General features: G+C 47.4%; 1 long non-coding RNA gene across 1 annotated transcript in view; it reads right to left on the reverse strand.

Annotated features, from left to right (window-relative positions):
* The window catches only part of LOC135967323 (uncharacterized), a 43,596-nt gene extending 25,891 nt beyond the window's left edge, over positions 1–17,705 (reverse strand). Inside the window, exon 1 of the long non-coding RNA XR_010581335.2 lies at positions 17,629–17,705. This is a non-coding gene — a long non-coding RNA (uncharacterized lncRNA). The remainder of the gene's footprint in view (positions 1–17,628) is intronic.
* Positions 17,706–18,286: the final 581 nt, after the last annotated feature.

The raw sequence follows: 18,286 nt of genomic DNA on the forward strand, positions 1-18,286 counted from the left end.
GAAAGAAGAGAGGTGAAAGCAGACCCCAAAAAGAGCTTCTGGAGCAGCGGCTCCCAGGCAGAGACAGAGAGACAGCCACTCCCCCAGGGAGGATGGCGCAGGTTTCCAGCTTTGGGAGCGCTGTGTACCCCCACATGGGGCCTCCCAGAAGCCTGGGACCTTCACAGGCAGGCCAAGGGCTGGCTCCCCAAGGGAGCCGAGCAGGCATGTGTCTGGGGCACCCAAAAATAGGTAAAATATGAATAAAAGGGGCTTCTGGGGAAAAAATGGGGACAAAACCAAGCTGTCTTGGACAAGTTGGAGTGCATTTCACAGTTCATCACTGTTTCACTGGGATTCCATGAGCGTCGGGGGTGCTCCATGCTTGGCCTCCTAAGCAGCCTCTGCCAGGCCCAAGCGCCCATAGCAGACGTTGGGCACAGACCCGCGCATGGTTCGCAGCAGGTTGGACGCACCAACCCTGTGGCCGTCACACAAACACAAGGAAACCCAGGGCCCAGACAGAGGTGGAGACCTGGTCACTCTGGTGAGGCCCAGCCACGTCAGCCCCTACAGGAATCCCAGGGGCTCTGGCTCGTGTCTTGGTTGCTCGGTAACCAATATGTCGTGCCCTCGTCCGCACATTGAGGAGACACAGCCCCCAAGCCTTGGGAAGCGGGAGCAGAAAGAGAGAAGAGGCCTGGGGATGAACCAGCGAGAAGCCAGGGCACCCCCACCTGCGGAGAGCCTCCTTTCTAACAGGGACAAACGGCAGCTCTGCCTTGTGTCTCTTGTAGGAAATTTGGGGGGACGAGCGTCCATGCAGAGACGCTTGGTGAGCCATCGTCAGCTCAGTGAAGCTCCCGCACCTCACGGGCTCTGGTTTCAAGGGCCGGCCCATCCTCCACTCTGATAAAGCAAACCTGGGGGTTGCCGTCTCTGGCCCCACCCCTCAGCAGGGGCCCCCACTCTGAGCAGTACGTTCTTGGAAGTCCTCTGGCCTCTGGGGTTACAGCAGGTCCTGTTTCTGCATTGGCTGGAAAAACTAGATGCTACCATCCCTGGACTCCTGGCACTGCCCCAATTCCCCTGGCCCCCAGAAGCTAAGAGCCCAGCCCTGAGGAACCCTTACTAGCCCCTAGAGCTGGAGGTTTCCAGCCAAAAGGAGCAGAGAGCCTGGGCCTGGGACAAAGGGGCTACGGTCCGGCCTCAGCCTGTCCTATCCCCACTGGGGGACCAGGGTAGGTTAGCTCACCTCTCCGGGCCTGGTTCTCCCATATTTAAAATGCTTAAAAAAAAAACGCCTGTCTCCACAGTATAATAATATTATCTATGAGACCAGACTTTATTTTTTTACACACTGAACCCCCCATCCTCCTTGGATGGGGCAAAGCAAGGGGACGCAAACAAACCACCAGGTCAGGGCTAGATGGGTGCTGTGTCCATGCATGGTGGTTGGTGCAGTTTTGCCCATGTGTCAAGCCATGCTTTGTTGCTGATGACAGTACTTTGAACAGATGATGACATGACATGAACACACATGCCCTGAAAGGAGATGGATGACCATTTGTTATGTCTGCCCTGCCTGTCGAACTCACCCAGATCTCTCAAGGAGATTTGTGCACCTGTGTGGAGAAAGCTCTTCAAGGATGTTCACCAAAAGGTAGAGAGCAGCTGTCATAGCATATTTGGATGTTAGAGGATTTTCATGTTTTTAGCTCTAACTTTTAATATTATGAAAATTTTCCACAATTAGTGTCAACTTTGGACTTCCCCCAGATTTTATCTTCAGAAATAAAACAAGCGTCTGATGGCACCCAACCACCTTTCCATCTCCAGGGTCTGCGTCCCGAGAAAGGAGGGTTTCCCATAAATAACAGACAGTGGACGATGTGGTGTCCAGCACGCAGCTCCTTGTGGGGAAAGGGGCACCATGTGGGCAGCGTGGCTTTCTTTAATGACAAATGAGCAAAGCTGACCACGGACTGAGACAGACCTCACCTAAATCAAGAAGGAAAGAAACATAAGGGGGACACTGTACTCCTTCTGGGGAAAAAGAAGGCATATCTCCTTCTCTATTAATAGTTAAAACATGAAAAAGACACTTTCAACAAAGCCAGGCCAGTGGGAGGGCAGAAGCGCACTCACCCGGGCTGGCGGCACGCAGGGCGACTCGGCCTCTGAGCACATTTGTGAGTCTGTGGAGAGCCAAGCAGATGAATGGAGGGTTATAATGGATCCAATTCAGTGACACCCCTGAGGTCTAGGAAGATGCCTTCAAAGGCCAATAAAGGCTCAACCTATCCTAAGGAAAAAAATAGTATTTTTAGTGGGTGGGAAAGCTCTATGTACAAAGATGTTATTTGCAGTATTAATTAGGACAGGAAAAATTCAAAATACCTAAACGTTCAGCCGTAGGGAACAGTCAGTCTGAAATGTCTGCCCAATGCCAGAGCCCACAGATATTTAACATGATATGGGAAACCCACATCATGAAAGACCGTGTCTCCTGTCTGTCATGTGTAGGAAAACCACCCGACTCCCCAAGGGACTGGCCAATAGAATCATATCAACTAAAGCAGACACATGGTGTGGCCACCATGACCGCCACAGTGTGACACATGAAGGGAAAAACACCTGGAAGGGGGCAGAACAAATGCACGCGGCAGTTATTTTAGGGATAAAAATACACGTATGTAAAAAAGCACACGGAGCAAGCCAGGTGGGTGTGGAAGGGTGACGGGGACACAGAGCCTGGCCACAGTGTCGCTTCCAACCTGACAGGTGAGGTGTGAGAGTCCAAGACACCGGTCCAGGGCCCAGCACCCTGCCAGAGCCGCCGGTCATTCACGGCATGCCTGCATGCAGCCCTTCCCCCAGAAAGCCCTGTAGATGTTTAACTTGGGTACAGGGAGAGACCCCATGTGTGTTCGTTGCCAAACAGAGAACAGGAATGCAATGCATGGGACGCGTCACTGTTCAGGGAAGACCTTCAGCCAGCCCACTGGGCCTTGCTGCCCAGCTCCACACCCCCAGGCTGGGCCCTGACTGTGGCAGCGCTCCATAGTCCTGACACTCACTCGGGGACAGTGTGCACTTGCAACCTCAGGCCCCCGCCCCGTCCTCTCCCAATTCCTCAAATGTGGTATCCCAGGCAGATCTGTCACCTCTTTGTAAGGAGAGGACACAGTGGCTCAGGAACCATTTATCCCCAAAGCTACACAGTATGGACGGTGCAAGGGCCCAGGACCCTTGATCAGCCAGGAAGAGCCAGTAGGCAGAAGAAGCCGAGAACACATCTTTGGGTCAGCCAGACTTGAGTTCAAGTCTCCCCTCCATAATGTGTCTGAGTCTCCACATCTTATCTCATAGGGTCACTGGGAGGATTAAATACACTGATCTGCCTTCATGGGCTCACTATGGGATTACTGTGTCAGCTCATAGCCTGACTGTATATACTGGTACCAGGGCAGCCATAGCCAGAGCCCGGCAAGGTCATCCTGCTTGGTACAAATGCTCTCCTTCCCAAGGCCTCAGTTTCCTCATCAAGGGCTCTGATGGTTTGTCCTTCATGGGTCTCAGGCCTCTGTGGAGGGCACAGCCCAACCCCACCTGCAGCCCTTAGCTCTGTGGACACTCGGAGCCAGACAAGGCCCTGGTCCTCAGCCTTGTCCACAGCCACAGGTGGGCAGCAGTGGATTAGTCCCTTCTCACACTGCTGGAAAGAGCTGCCCAAGACTGGTAATTTGTAAAGAAAAGAGGTTTAACTCACTGACAGTCCTACATGTCTGGGGAGGCCTCAGGGAACTTACAGTCATGCTAGAAAGGGAGGTAGCCAGTCTTACATGGCGGCAGGAGAGAGAGAATAACTACCATTTATAAAACCATCAAATCTCGTGAGAATTCATTCACTATCATGAGAACAGCGTGGGGGAAGCTGCCCCCATCATCCAATCACTTCCCCCTCTAGACCTGTGGGGATTACAATTCCAGATGAGATTTGGGTAGGGACACAGAGCCAGACCATATCAAGCAGGGAGAGGTGAGCCCCAGTGGCTGGGGAGAAACGGCTCCCCTGTCCAGGCCTGGGGGCCTGGCCTCAGCAGACGGTGCCCAGGCCTGCCGATTCCATGGACTCTACATTGAGCAACAGCTCAGCAGCACAGAGGCCGGCAGGCCAGGCCCAGAGCTCCTTGGTGAAGCACCCTCCTAGAGCAGGAGAAGGACCACAGCTCGAGGCCCTGGTCCCAGCTGCGCCCGCCCCCCTCGGGTGCAGTTCCTTAGTGAATCACCCCACCCCACATTCCTGCAGGGCCTGGCCGCCCCCTACTCTGCCTGTTGGGGACAGGCCAGGATTCTGCGGATGAGGCCGTGGTTCTGGGATGAGAGGCGGCAGCCCCACCATGGCCGCAGCAGCCATGGCCCCCTCCTCATTAGCTTGGGGCTCCCAGCTGAGCTGTCACTGGTGGCCCGGCGCCAGCGCCCGCCAGGCCGAGCTGCAATGACATCATCTTGGCCCGGGACGCCACTAAGTAGAAACAGACGGCGGCCTCCCTCCTAGTCCAGGAGCACCTCGGGAGGCACCCCGCGAGCAGCCCACCACTGCGTGGGCCCAGGGGCACAGAGGCGTCAGGACAGCTGCCCTATCACAGTCCCACCCAACCCAGCCATAACCGCTGTCTGCTTTGCCTCCCCCGCTGGCTCGGCCCCATGAGGGTGGGCACGGTGCCCACCTTGCTCGTGCCATTTCCAGCACCCAGCGTGCTGCCTGTGCATACTTGGTGCTGGGGAAATACCAAGTGAAAGGCCGCCCCACTGTCCCCGAGGACTTGGTGGGACTCCGACCCCCTCCCCCAGAGCCTTTAGGTGGTGCTTCCTGCCTGTCCAGGCTCCCTGAAGTCCCCACCACCCCCAGACATGAACCACTGCCTCTTGCTTGCTGGACGGGAGTGAGACGAGCTGCCAGCAGCTGGTGAGACAAGGGACAAGAAATCTACCTGCGTGAGGTTCTGAGGCTCCATCCGCCTCCCTGACCCCCAATGTTCCCTCTGTCCACATGGGGCGGGACCTGAGCTGGGTGAAGGCGCGGCAGGACCAGTTGGCGGGGGGAGCAGTTGCCAGGTGGGGGTGTCCTTGAGGCACAGGACACCCCTCAGGCCAGGGTTGGCACCAGCCAAGACAGAAAAGCAGAGCCGAAACGGGGCCGCCAGCTTTGTGGGGAGCCAGGCTGGGTTAGGGCCCCAAGGAATCCCACGTTGCAGAAGGGATCACCTATCAGCCAAGAGTGAGCTAGGCCCACACAGATGAGCCTCGAACCCATTGTGCTGAGTGAAGGCAGCCAGGTGCTGCACGACTCTACTTACACAAAGCATCTGGAGTAGGCAAATCCACTGATACAGAAAACAGACTGACAGCTGCCAGGCTGAGGGGAGGGAGAGGAGGCGGGAGGGGAGGCAGGTGGCTGAGGTGTATGGGGGTGCCTCTCAGGTAACAGAAGCATCTGAAATTGATGGTGGAGACCGTTGCCCAGCTGTGAATATTCTCAAAGCCACCGAATTGTACACTTTCAATGGGTGAATTGTATAGTGTCAATTACATCTCAATAAAGCTATTTAAAAAAAAAAAAACAAAAAACAGTCACCTGGTTGTTGTGTAGAGAAGACCCAAGGACTGGGGCAGAGGTACCCGAGGGGCTCTGCTCCGAGGACCCCCCTATTTGTAAAGTACATTAAGACCGCCTGGTGGGGGCCAAGGGTGTTTGTATGACCCCTGTCTGCCTTTAAATGGGGCCTCCCCTGCTGCTAGTGGAGACGGACAGAGACCAACAGCTCACTCTTATCATCATCATTCTTACAGTTACTGTCCGTCTAATGCCTAAAGTGGAGGATCAAGCACTTGACTTGGGTCTCATTTGCCCCTTTAAGAACCTTAGACTGATGGTGTCATCGTCTCTTGTATAAATGAGGGAGCTGAGGCACAGAGGACCTCAGCCTAGGGCAGGGGTTAGGCAACCCGTCCACGGACCCACAGCTGACAGACGGCCACGGGGCGGGCATGAGACCCGACACCAGACACTGAACCAGGCAAGGACCCACTGCACAGTAAGCAGCCGCAGGTTCTGTCGCCATTCTCGGAGGCTGTCAGAGTATACTTTACAGAAAGAGCAGGGCTCTTGTACAAATATAAAATGAATACACATCAAAAATGTATGAGCTCTTTAACACAGAAACTCATAAGATGGGATAAGTCCATTCCTGGAGCCGTCTGAGGACTTGGAAGGGCATTCTGCCACGCCTTTGCCCAGTCAGAAGTAAAACTGGTTAATGTGCTACAAGGCAGTGGTCGTAACCCTTTTCTTTTCTACCAGATACAAATCTATGGGTTAATGTAACGTTACAAAGTCTGAATCCTTAATTAATAGGAAACAGCAAAGTCAAACACAGGCACCGTGCATGTCTCTACATAAGTAAATTCTCTTTGCATGTCATACAATGCCCCAGGATGACTTGGAAAAGATACTTGAAAAGGGATGCTTTTTCTTTTCTTTTCTTTTCTTTTCTTTTCTTTTTTTTGAGATGGAGTCTCGTTCTGTCTCCCAGGCTGGAGTGCAGTGGCACAATGTCAGCTCGCCGCAAACCCTGCCTCCTAGGTTCAAGCAATTCTCCTGCCTCAGCCCGCCGAGTGACTGGGATTACAGGCACATCCCAAAACACCTGGCTATTTTTTTATATATTTTTGGTAGAGGCGGGGTTTCACCAAGTTGGCCAGGCTGGTCTCAAACTCCTGACCTCAAGTGACCCACCCGCCTCAGCCTCCCAAAGTGCTGGGATTACAGGTGTGAACCACTGCACCTGGCTAGATTATTTTTCTTAACAGGGGAGAGAGTGGGGCTAAATCACAAACACCGTGTCAGATCTGGAAACACATCCCACTCGCTACCTTCTACCAAAAGTCTGTGTGGAAACTGGAGGCCGCTGAGCCCCATCCCTGCCTCCCGTGAGCAGCACACAAAGAGACTTAGTGCCTTCATTTATCCACCAAGCATGACCTGAGCAGCTACTGGGTGCAGGCACGGTGTGGGTGCCGAGATGCCTGTGAGCCTCCACTGTACAGGAAGCTGGACAAGCAGGTTCATCCGGGAAGAGGTGCTAGTTTCTCATGGTGAGCCACAGCAGTAAAGAAAGAAGGAGACGGTGGAGGTCAGAAAAGAGCTGACGGGTAGGGCAGGGGAGCTGAGAGGGCTCTCGGAGGACCTCTCTGCAAGACAAGATTGAGAAGGGCCTGAAGGATGAGACAGACTCCGTCTTGCGAAGCGCTGCAAAGTGCAAGACTAAAGTGGAAGAACCTTCTAAAGTGGAAGAACCTTCCAGACTATGGGGAAAGGACCAAGATGGGAAAGAGCTTGGCATGGGCGAGCCAGGGCACAAAGGCTAAGGCAGCTGGGGAGTGAGCCGTGGGGAGATGGGGCCGGAGGACTGGACAGAGGCCAAATCACAGGAGATTCAGCCGTGGCGAGGGAATTAGTTTTCATTCTGACTGTAGTGGAGACACGGGAGGGCTTTCCACAAGAAAGGGAGGGGCTCCAATTTGTGTTTCCAAAGTCTCTGACGGGTGGGGAGCAAGGGTGGCCCCAGAGAGCAATGAGGAGGCTGCTTCTGAGACCGGGGTAGGACAGGGAGTAGCCATGGGGTGGGGCAGCTAGTGAGGGCAACGCGACAGGGAGGGCCCTTACCCCAGAGCTCGACCGACTTGCTGATGACGGGGACGTGGAAAGCATGGAGTGAAGGAACCAAGTCCTTGCCTTAACTTACATTTCTGGTAAAGCACCAGGTTAGGTTAATCAGTTCAATCAGTCGCCGAGGAACAAAACTGCTGAAAACAGTATTTTTAAAAGCAAAGAGGTGACCAGATAGTAAGGAATCAGCAGATGCCTTCCTTTATTTATTTATTTATTTTTTTTGAGACGGAGTCTCGCTCTGTCGCCCAGGCTGGAGTGCAGTGGCCGGATCTCAGCTCACTGCAAGCTCCGCCTCCGGGGTTCACGCCATTCTCCTGCCTCAGCCTCCCGAGTAGCTGGGACTACAGGCGCCCGCCACCTCGCCCGGCTAATTTTTTTTTTTTTTGTATTTTGTAGTAGAGACGGGGTTTCACCGTGTTAGCCAGGATGGTCTCGATCTCCTGACCTCATGATCCACCTGTCTCGGCCTCCCAAAGTGCTGGGATTACAGGCTTGAGCCACCGCGCCCGGCCAGCAGATGCCTTCTAAAGGGAGGTGGGGCCACAAAGAGGTGAGCAGGGCCCGGCAGTGCCCTTTGTTGTGAGCCTATGGCAGAACCAAATGGACTCAGAGGCCGTATGCAAGGCACAGAGCCAAGCCCAGGGCCCGCTTGAGGAGGAGGCCGGCGGGAGGCCTTGCTCGCAGAGCCGGGGCACAAGGAGCACACCCCTCAGATGTAGGTTAGCCAGAAACAAACCCACCCGTGGTCCACCTCAGGAGACCACCAGAAACGCTGCCTTGGTGCTAAGCTCAGGGTGGGGCTGGGGTGGGCATGTCACTGAAAATGGCAACCACAAGCCAGCATTGCAGCACAAGCCCCCATCTCTTGGCAAATTAAAGATGCGTCCATCGATGAGTTTGGAGTAGGTAACCCTGGATCTGCGGTGGTCCAGAAGAACCAAACACAAATCCCTTCCAGGAAAATTCACCTTCATCCTAGGCCTCCAAGAACCTCCACATATTACATACTAAAGAACACAGGCAGGTCTCAGTACAAGGACAAAGGGGAACAAAATCCAATAAGTGAGAGACCAGAGAGAAAACAGAGAGCAGAAACAGACACGCAGACTTCAAATACTAAAGAAATCAGGCACATATCATAAAACAACCTGCTTTTATTGAGCTTAAAGAAAAGCCAAACTGAAAATGGTAAGCAGAAAGCCAGAAACAGGAACTAACTTGGTGAAAAAGGAGTAGAAAACTAAGGTAAAAATATAACCAAGATTATATATTGAATTTTTATTTTCATAGTATGTTCAATTCAACTGAAGAATAATTGATAAACTAAAGATAGGTTAGGGCCGGGCGTGGTGGCTCACGCCTGTAATCCCAGCACTTTGGGAGGCCAAGGTGGGTGCATCATCTGAGGTCAGGAGTTTGAGACCAGCCTGGCCAACATGATGAAACCCTGTCTCTACTAAAAATACAAAAATTAGCCTAGCGTGGTGGCGTGCACCTGTAGTCCCAGCTACTCAGGAGGCTGAAGCAGGAGAATCACTTGAACCCAGAGGGCGGAGGTTGCAGTGAGCCAACAACGCGCCACTGCACTCCAGCCTGGGTGACAAGAGCAAAGCTCTGTCTCAAAAAATAAAAATAAAAATGAAAAATAAGTAAAGACAGGTTAGGTTAGAAGAAATTCAGGGAATGCTGCACAGTGAGGCAAGAGGATGGGGATCTGAGAAGTTTGGAGGCACGAGGAAGAATGTGAGAAGCTCTCGTGTCATCTCATCAGGTTGCAGAAGGTAAGAAGGGGCGATGGGAGCAGCATGATATTTGAAGAGATAACGCCTGGGGATGTCACAGAACTGATGGGACACAACCGCAGATGTAAAAAAGCCCAATGGGCCCAGGTAGAATTAATAAAAAGTCATCCACACTTAATAAAAAGCACCCGCCTTGGCCTCCCAAAGTGCTGGGATTACAGGTGTGATCTTAGTGAAACTGCACAAACAAAGAGAAACATCTTCAAAGCAGCCAGAGACGGAGACAATCACCTGCCTGAGAGGCAGGCTGACATCTGCCTTGTCACACACAGGAGTGAAAACCGGAAGCCCATGACATGGCGTCTTCGATGAGCCCAAAGAAAACCCCACTGAAATGCCCTCCGAGAAACAGGGCAGAATAAAGACATTTTCAGAAAATCAAAACCCGAGAGAGTTCAACACAGAGTGTCTCCAACCAAAAGCCTAAAGGATAAATTCCAGGCCCAAGAAACATGGGCCATTCTAGGTGGAAGAACTGAGTGGAGGGGGATAAGGCAGGCATGGATCCCGGCAGAAGTGGATCAGTCGAAAGGAGCTCTGGCTGCAAAAACGAATAAAGCCTGTGGGTTACAACAGAACAGGACAGAATTGAAATACCTAGAAATCAGCGAGGAGTACATGTGGAGCCCCAGGGTTCCGTGTGGGATTCCTGTGCTGTCTGGGTATTGATTAACTCTGTGTCTTGGTAAGTATAATGCAGTGCGTAGGGTCCCCCAAAGTTCACGTCCACCCAGAACCTCAGAATAAGACCTAAATTAGAAACTGGGTCTTTGCAGATGCACATGGTTAAGGATCAAGGTAACATCATACTGAATTAGGGTAGGCCCCTAAATCCAATGACTTGAGCCTTTAGAGGAAGAGAAGAGGACACGGAGAGACACAGAGAAGAGGCCACATGAAGATGGAAGCAGAGGTTGGAGGGATGCAACCACAAGCCAGGGAATGCTTGAAGCCACCAGAAGCTGGAGGAGGCTTCCCTAGACCCTCCAGAGGGACTGCGGCCCTGCTAACACCTTGGCTTTAGAGTTCTGGCCTCCAGAACTGCGACAGAAGAAACTTTCTTTGTGTTAGGCCCACGATTAGTCGATTTATTACAGTTTTCTGTGGAAAACTCACAGAAGCTAAAGATGCATATCGCAACTACTAGATAAACCACAAAAAGACCAGCAATCGTACAGAACTCATACACTAATAGAAATTAAATAATTAAATTAAATAAATAAAATAATTTAAAAATTATTAAAAATAAATAAATTTTAAAAAATAGAAATTAAAAAATACTTAAATCCCAAAGAAGACAATATAGAAGAGAAAAAGAAACATGCAACAGCTAAAAATAGAAAAAAGTAGTCTATTGGAACCTAAATATAAGCAATCATATTAAATTTAAAGAGACTAAACACTGCAATGGAAAGACAAAGGCCGACAGACTAGGGGGAGAAATCAAACCTTGTGGTGTTTACAGAAAATGCTCAAAACATAAAGATCTGCAGAGGTTGGAAGTAAACAGATAAAGAAGATGCAACGGCAAACCAGAGGAAGCCAGACAGAGTATCTGCAGACAAAATGCACCACCAGGAATCGTTGCCTCGTGAAAAGTTCAATTCACCAGAAAAAGAAAATAAAAGCAGTCTGCACAGACTTAAAACACAGCCTGAAAGTTAAAGGCAAAAATCAAAAACCTCCAAGAAGAAACCAGCAAACCCGCAGTCCCAGAGGGAGACTTTGAGAGGCGTCGGGTAGGCAGAGAAGAGGTGAGCAAAGCAATGAGCGACTCGGTTCCGTTCGCAGGAAACCGCACTCACAAACCCATCTGAAGCAGGCATGGAACCCTGAGGAAAGGGGACTATATCCTGAGGCCTACGTGGACCTCAAACAACCTCAAAGAATTAAAATAGCACACAAATATTTTCTTACCACAGTGCAAGATGATTAGACAATCCTCATATGTTTAAAAACTAATGAACACTTCTAAATAACCTATTGTCAAAGCAAAATTTAACAAAAATTAGAAAATGCCTTTACTGAATACTAAAAATTCATGAATGTTATGAATGCAAAATGCTACATAAAGCAATACATTAAAGACACTTAGAGTCATAAGTGATTATACTAGAAAAAAAGACAGGTTGACAATTACTCAGCTAAATCCAGATCTCAAGAAGAAAACACAGCAAAATAATTCCAAGAAAGTAGAAGAAAAAATAAAATAATGAATAAGTGAGTGAATTAAATAAAAAGAACTTAATGAAATAGAAAACTATAAAGTAGAGAGAATAAAAAAATCAAAGTCATTTTCTTAAGGATAATAAATAATAGGCCGGGCGCGGTGGCTCACGCCTGTAATCCCAGCACTTTGGGAGGCCGAGGTAGGCGGATCATGAGGTCAGGAGATCGAGACCATCCTGCCTAACATGGCGAAACCCCATCTCTACTAAAAAATACAAAAAATTAGCCAGGCATGGTGGCGGGCGCCTGTAATCCCAGCTACTCGGGAGGCTGAGGCAGGAGAATGGTGTGAACCTGTGAGGCGGAGCTTGCAATGAGTCACGATCATGCCACTGCACTCCAGCCTGGGTGACAGAGCGAGACTCCATCTCAAAAAAAAAAAGATAAAAAAATTAGAAAAGTTACAAATTACTAATATTGGGAATGAAAAAAGAAAATCACTACACATATTATGATACAACAATGTTATAATAAGAGGACATTATAAAACTTTCACTAATAAATATTACAATTTGACAAAATAAACATGTCCCTAGAAAAATATCACAGACTCAAGAATAAAACCCCTACATGGTCCTATCACCACTCAAGAAACTGAATCACTAGTTCAAAATCTTCCCACAAATAAAACCTCAGGCCAAGAACAATTCATCAGTAAATTCTCATCACTCTGCCGGGTGCGGTGGCTCACACCTATAATCCTAGCACTTTGGGAGGCCGAGGCAGGTGAATCACGAGGTCAGGAGTTTGAGATCAGCCTGTCCAACATGGTGAAACACCATCTGTACTAAAAATACAAAAAATTAGCCAGACGTGGTGGCGCATGCCTGTAATCCCAGGTACTCAGGAGGCAGAGGCAGGCAAATTGCTTGAACCCGGGAGGCAGTGAGCCAAGACCGCACCACAGCACTCCAGCCTGGGCAACAGAGTGAGACTCTGTCTCAAAAAAAAAAAAATTCTCATCACTCACAGATAATAGAAAAGAAGGAATTATTCTACTACCCCCAAGCCTGACAAGGACAGCATGGGAAATGACCATCATGGGCCAGCCTCACTCATGAACATAAATGCAAACACAATATTAGCAAACTAAACCAACCACATATGCAGAGTAACACACCATGGACAAGTTGTTTATCTAAGGAATGCAAGGCTAAATGATTGAACATTCAAAAAAATTAATACGACATACTACATTAACAGATTAAAGATTTAAAAGTCATAGGCTCATCTCAGTGAAGACGGAAGAAGATATTTGAATTCAGGATACATTCAGGATTTAAAACCGTTTTTCAGTGACGAAAATAGAAGGAAACATCTTTAACCTGATAAACAAATAGTTAACTTCTTTATAAAAGAAAACTTCTTTAACCTGATAAAAAGTGTGTGAAAAACACCAACTGTAAAATCACATTTGATAGTGAAACTTTAAAGCTATCCTTTGAAATAGGGCATAAGACAATATGTCCGGTCTCACCACCTCTATTCCATATTGTACTAGAAGTCCTAGCCAGGACAGGAAGACAGGGGCATAAAAGCTACCGGCATTGAAAAGAAAAAACCAAACAGTCACCATTTGTTGATGATATGATTATGTACATAGAAGAGCCATATGAATGTGGAGATATGCCAATAGACGGAAAGTTTGGCAAAGTTGCCAAATTCAAAAATTCATGCACAAATTAGAGATAAATTTCTACATGATAGCAACAAATATTTATAAATGAAGAAAGAGAATACTAATAATATAAAAAAATATGAACTTCCTATGAATATATCTACTGAAAGACATTTATGAAGAAAATAATGTATATTTGGAGAATATAATGAGACTTGGAGACATATTACAGAATATATAAATAAGTGATATAACACGTTAATGGATTGGAAGATTCAGTATTGTAAATATGTCAACTGTCCCCAAAGTGGGCTACAGATTCAAATTCATTGGACTCAAAATCCCAAGAGAATTGTCATCTGTGGAACTGGTAAAGTGATTTTAAAGTTCATGTTTAATTGCAAAGGGCCAGTTATAGCCAAGATATTCTTGAAGGAAAGCAAGGTAAAGAACTGTCCCTTATTGTCAAGATTTCTAATCAGGCTGTAATGATCATGACAGTGTGAAATTGGAACAAGAGCAGATAAATCTCCAGGAGAATAAAATCAAAGGCTCAGAAAGAGACCCAGACACACGGACACTTAGATGGATTCACAGCTGAGTTCTACCACAGGTACAAAGAGGAGCTGGTACCATTCCTTCTGAAACTGTTCCAATCAATAGAAAAAAAGGGAATCCTCCCTAACTCATTTTATGATGCCAGCATCATCCTGATACCAAAGCCTGGCAGAGACACAACAAAAAAAGAGAATTTTAGACCAATATCCCTGATGAATATCGATGTGAAAATCCTCAATAAAATACTGGCAAACCAAATCCAGCAGCACATCAAAAAGCTTATCCACCATTATCAAGTTGGTTTCATCGCTGCGAAGAAAGGCTGGTTCAACATATGCAAATCAATAAACATAATCATCCATCACATAAACAGAACCAAAGACAAAAACCACATGATTATCTCAAAAGATGCAGAAAAGGCCTTTGACAAAATTCAATAGCACTTCATGCTAAAAACTGTCAATAAACTAGGTATTGATGGGACGTATCTCAAAATAATAAGAGTTATTTATGACAAACCCACAGCCAATATCATACTGAATGGGCAAAAACTGGAAGCACTCCCTTTGAAAACTGGCACAAGACAGGGATGCCCTCTCTCACCACTCCTATTCAACATAGTGTTGGAAGTTCTGGCCAGGGCAATCAGGCAAGAGAAAGAAATAAAGTGTATTCAATTAGGAAAAGAGGAAGTCAAATTGTCCCCATTCGCAGATGACATGATTGTATATTTAGAAAACCCCATCGTCTCAGCCCAAAATCTCCTTAAGCTGATCAGCAACTTCAGCAAAGTCTCAAGATACAAAATCAATGTGCAAAAATCACAAGCCTTCCTATTCACCAATAACAGACAAACAGAGAGCCAAATCATGAGTGAACTCCCATTCGCAATTGCTTCAAAGAGAATAAAATACCTAGGAATCCAACTTACAAGGGATGTGAAGGACCTCTTCAAGGAGAAATACAAACCACTGCTCAACGAAATAAAAGAGGACACAAACAAATGGAAGAACATTCCATGCTCATGGATAGGAAGAATCAATATCGTGAAAATGGCCTTACTGCCCAAGGTAATTTGTAGATTCAATGCCATCCCCATCAAGCTAACGACTTTCTTCACAAAATTGGAAAAAAACTACTTTAAAGTTCATATGGAACCAAAAAAGAGCCCGCATTGCCAAGACAATCCTAAGCAAAAAGAACAAAGCTGGAGGCATCGCACTACCTGACTTCAAACTATACTACAAGGCTATAGTAACCAAAACAGCATGGTACTGGTACCAAAACAGAGATATAGACCAATGGAACATAACAGAGCCCTCAGAAATAATATCACACATCTACAACCATCTGATCTTTGACAAACCTGACAAAAACAAGAAATGGGGAAAGGATTACCTATTTAATAAATGGTGCTGGGAAAACTGGCTAGCCATATGTAGAAAGCTGAAACTGGATCCCTTCCTTACACCTTATACAAAAATTAATTCAAGATGGATTAAAGACTTAAATGTTAGACCTAAAACCATAAAAACCCGAGAAGAAAACCTAGGCAATACCATTCAGGACACAGGCATGGGCGAGGACTTCATGACTAAAACACCAAAAGCAATGGCAACAAAAGCCAAAATAGACAAATGGGATCTAATTAAACTAAACAGCTTCTGCACAGCAAAAGAAACTACCATCAGAGTGAACAGGCAACCTACAGAATGGGAGAAAATTGTGGCAATCTATCCATCTGACAAAGGGCTAATATCCAGAATCTACAAAGAACCCAAACACATTTATAAGAAAAAACCAAACAACTGCATCAAGTGGGCAAAGGATATGAACAGACACTTCTCAAAATAAGACATTTATGCAGCCAACAGACACACGAAAAAATGTTCACCATCACTGGTCATCAGAGAAATGCAAATCAAAACCACAATGAGACACCCTCTCACACCAGTTAGAATGGCGATCATTAAAAAGTCAAGAAACAACAGGTGCTGGAGAGGATGTGGAGAAATCAGAAAACTTTTACACAGTTGGTGGGAGTGGAAGCTAGTTCAACCATTGTGGAAGACGGTGTGGCGATTCCTCAAGGATCTAGAACTAGAAATACCATTAGACCCAGCCATCCCAATACTGGGTATATACCCAAAGGATTATAAATCATGCTGCTATAAAGACACATGCACACGTATGTTTATTGTGGCACTATTCACAATAGCAAAGACTTGGAACCAACCCAAATGTCCAACAGTGATAGACTGGATTAAGAAAATGTGGCACATATACACCATGGAATACTATGCAGTCATAAAAAAGGATGAATTCATGTCCTTTGTAGGGACATGGATGAAGCTGGAAACCATCATTCTGAGCAAACTATCGCAAGCACAGAAAACCAAACACCACATGTTCTCACTCATAGGTGGGAATAGAACAATGAGAACACTTGGACACAGGGCGGGGAACATCACACACCGGGGCCTGCCATGGGGTGTGGGGAGTGGGGAGGGATAGCATTAGGAGAAATACCTGATGTAAATGATGGGCTAATGGGTGCAGCAAACCAACATGGCACATGTATACATATGTAACAAACCTGCACGTTGTCCACATGTACCCTAGAACTTAAAGTATTAAAAAAAAAAAAAAAAAAGATGTGTTTCACAGAGATGCCATTTGAGATCAGTGGGGAAGAGATAAATTAATTCAATCAACGATTCAGGGACAACTGAATACCCACCCACATGGGGGGGAAATGAAATTGACACTTGACCTTACATTGCACACAAAAACCAATTCCAGTGAAACAAAGACCTAAACATGGCAAACGCAATTCTACAGCTTTAAGAAACCGACTTGGGGCCGGGCGCGGTGGCTCAAGCCTGTAATCCCAGCACTTTGGGAGGCCGAGGCGGGTGGATCACGAGGTCAGGAGATTGAGACTATCCTGGCTAACATGGTGAAACCCCGTCTCTACTAAAAATACAAAAAACTAGCCGGGCGTGGTTGCGGGCGCCTGTAGTCTCAGCTACTGGGAGGCTGAGGCGGGAGAATGGCGTGAACCCAGGAGGCGGAGTTTGCAGTGAGCCGAGATCACGCCACTGCACTCCAGCCTGGGAGACACAGCGAGACTCCGTCTCAAAAAAAAAAAAAAAAAAAAAAAAAGGAAACCGACTTGGGAAACCATTCCTCAGAGCACAGAAGGATTTCCCAAACGAGGGACCAAGGTCACGAACCATAAACAGAAAGAAGATAAATGTCCCTGTTCAGCAAAAGACATGCTAAAGAAAGGGAAAAGACAAGCCAGGGAGTGGGAAAAAGCTGGAAGCCCAGAACCAAGTCAAGGGTGCAAATCCAGGATACATAAAGAACTCCTATAAATCAGTATTTTTAAAAGGCAAACATTGCAATACAGAAACAGGCCAAAAAAATTGACTTTCAGACAATGAACCTGCAGTAGCCAGTAAACATATGCCAAAGAACTCTAGCACATCCATATGAAGAAAATTTAAGTTAAAACCACAATATAGTATTGATTACCCACCAGATTGTCAAAAAATGGAGATGCCAATTATCGGTGAGGTTTCAGAGCAACAGGAATGCTCATTAGCTGCAGATGTGGGTGTCCATTTGTAAAAACCCACTCTGGAAAGCAATTTGGAATTGTCTCCCACCTTTGAATGTGTGGAAATCTTACAACTCACCAAATCCTTGAGACGCTCATGAACTCTCAGCAGGAAATCGGTGCAAGCACATCTGCGCCATTTTATTCACAGGATCCCTGGACGGAAGCAATGCAGGTGAATTGCAGAATAGTCAGAGAATGAAACATTACATAACAACGCACAAGAACCAATGACAGTCCCTGCAACAACACAGGGGACCCGCACCCACCCTATCCACACGGCCTGGCCACACAGGGGACCCGTACCCACCCTATCCACACGGCCTGGTCACACAGGGGACACGCACCCACCCTATCCACATGGCCAGGCCACCTATGCCCTCCGAGGGCTCAAAGAGCATCTCATTTGCCAACATAGCATCTTGCATGAGGTTGCCTCTGGCCGAGGGACCAGCTACAGTGAGAGAGGTGGCACAAGGACCGTGACCCAGGACAGAATTTTAAAAAATGCCTGATTGCATTTATGTGCATCACAAATTGGAAAAAACGAAATCATTTAAGAATGAAGATCACAAAACAAAACAAAACTGGCTGGGCGTGATGGCTCACACCTGTCATCCCAGCACTTTGGGAGGCCAAGGCAGGCAGAGTACCTGAGGTCAAGAGTTCAAGACCTGCCTGGCCAACATGGCGAAACCCATCTCTACTAAAAATTCAAAAATTAGCTGGGTGTGGTG

This window comes from Macaca fascicularis, chromosome 15 (genome assembly GCF_037993035.2).
Source record: "Macaca fascicularis isolate 582-1 chromosome 15, T2T-MFA8v1.1".
NCBI lineage: Eukaryota > Metazoa > Chordata > Mammalia > Primates > Cercopithecidae > Macaca > Macaca fascicularis.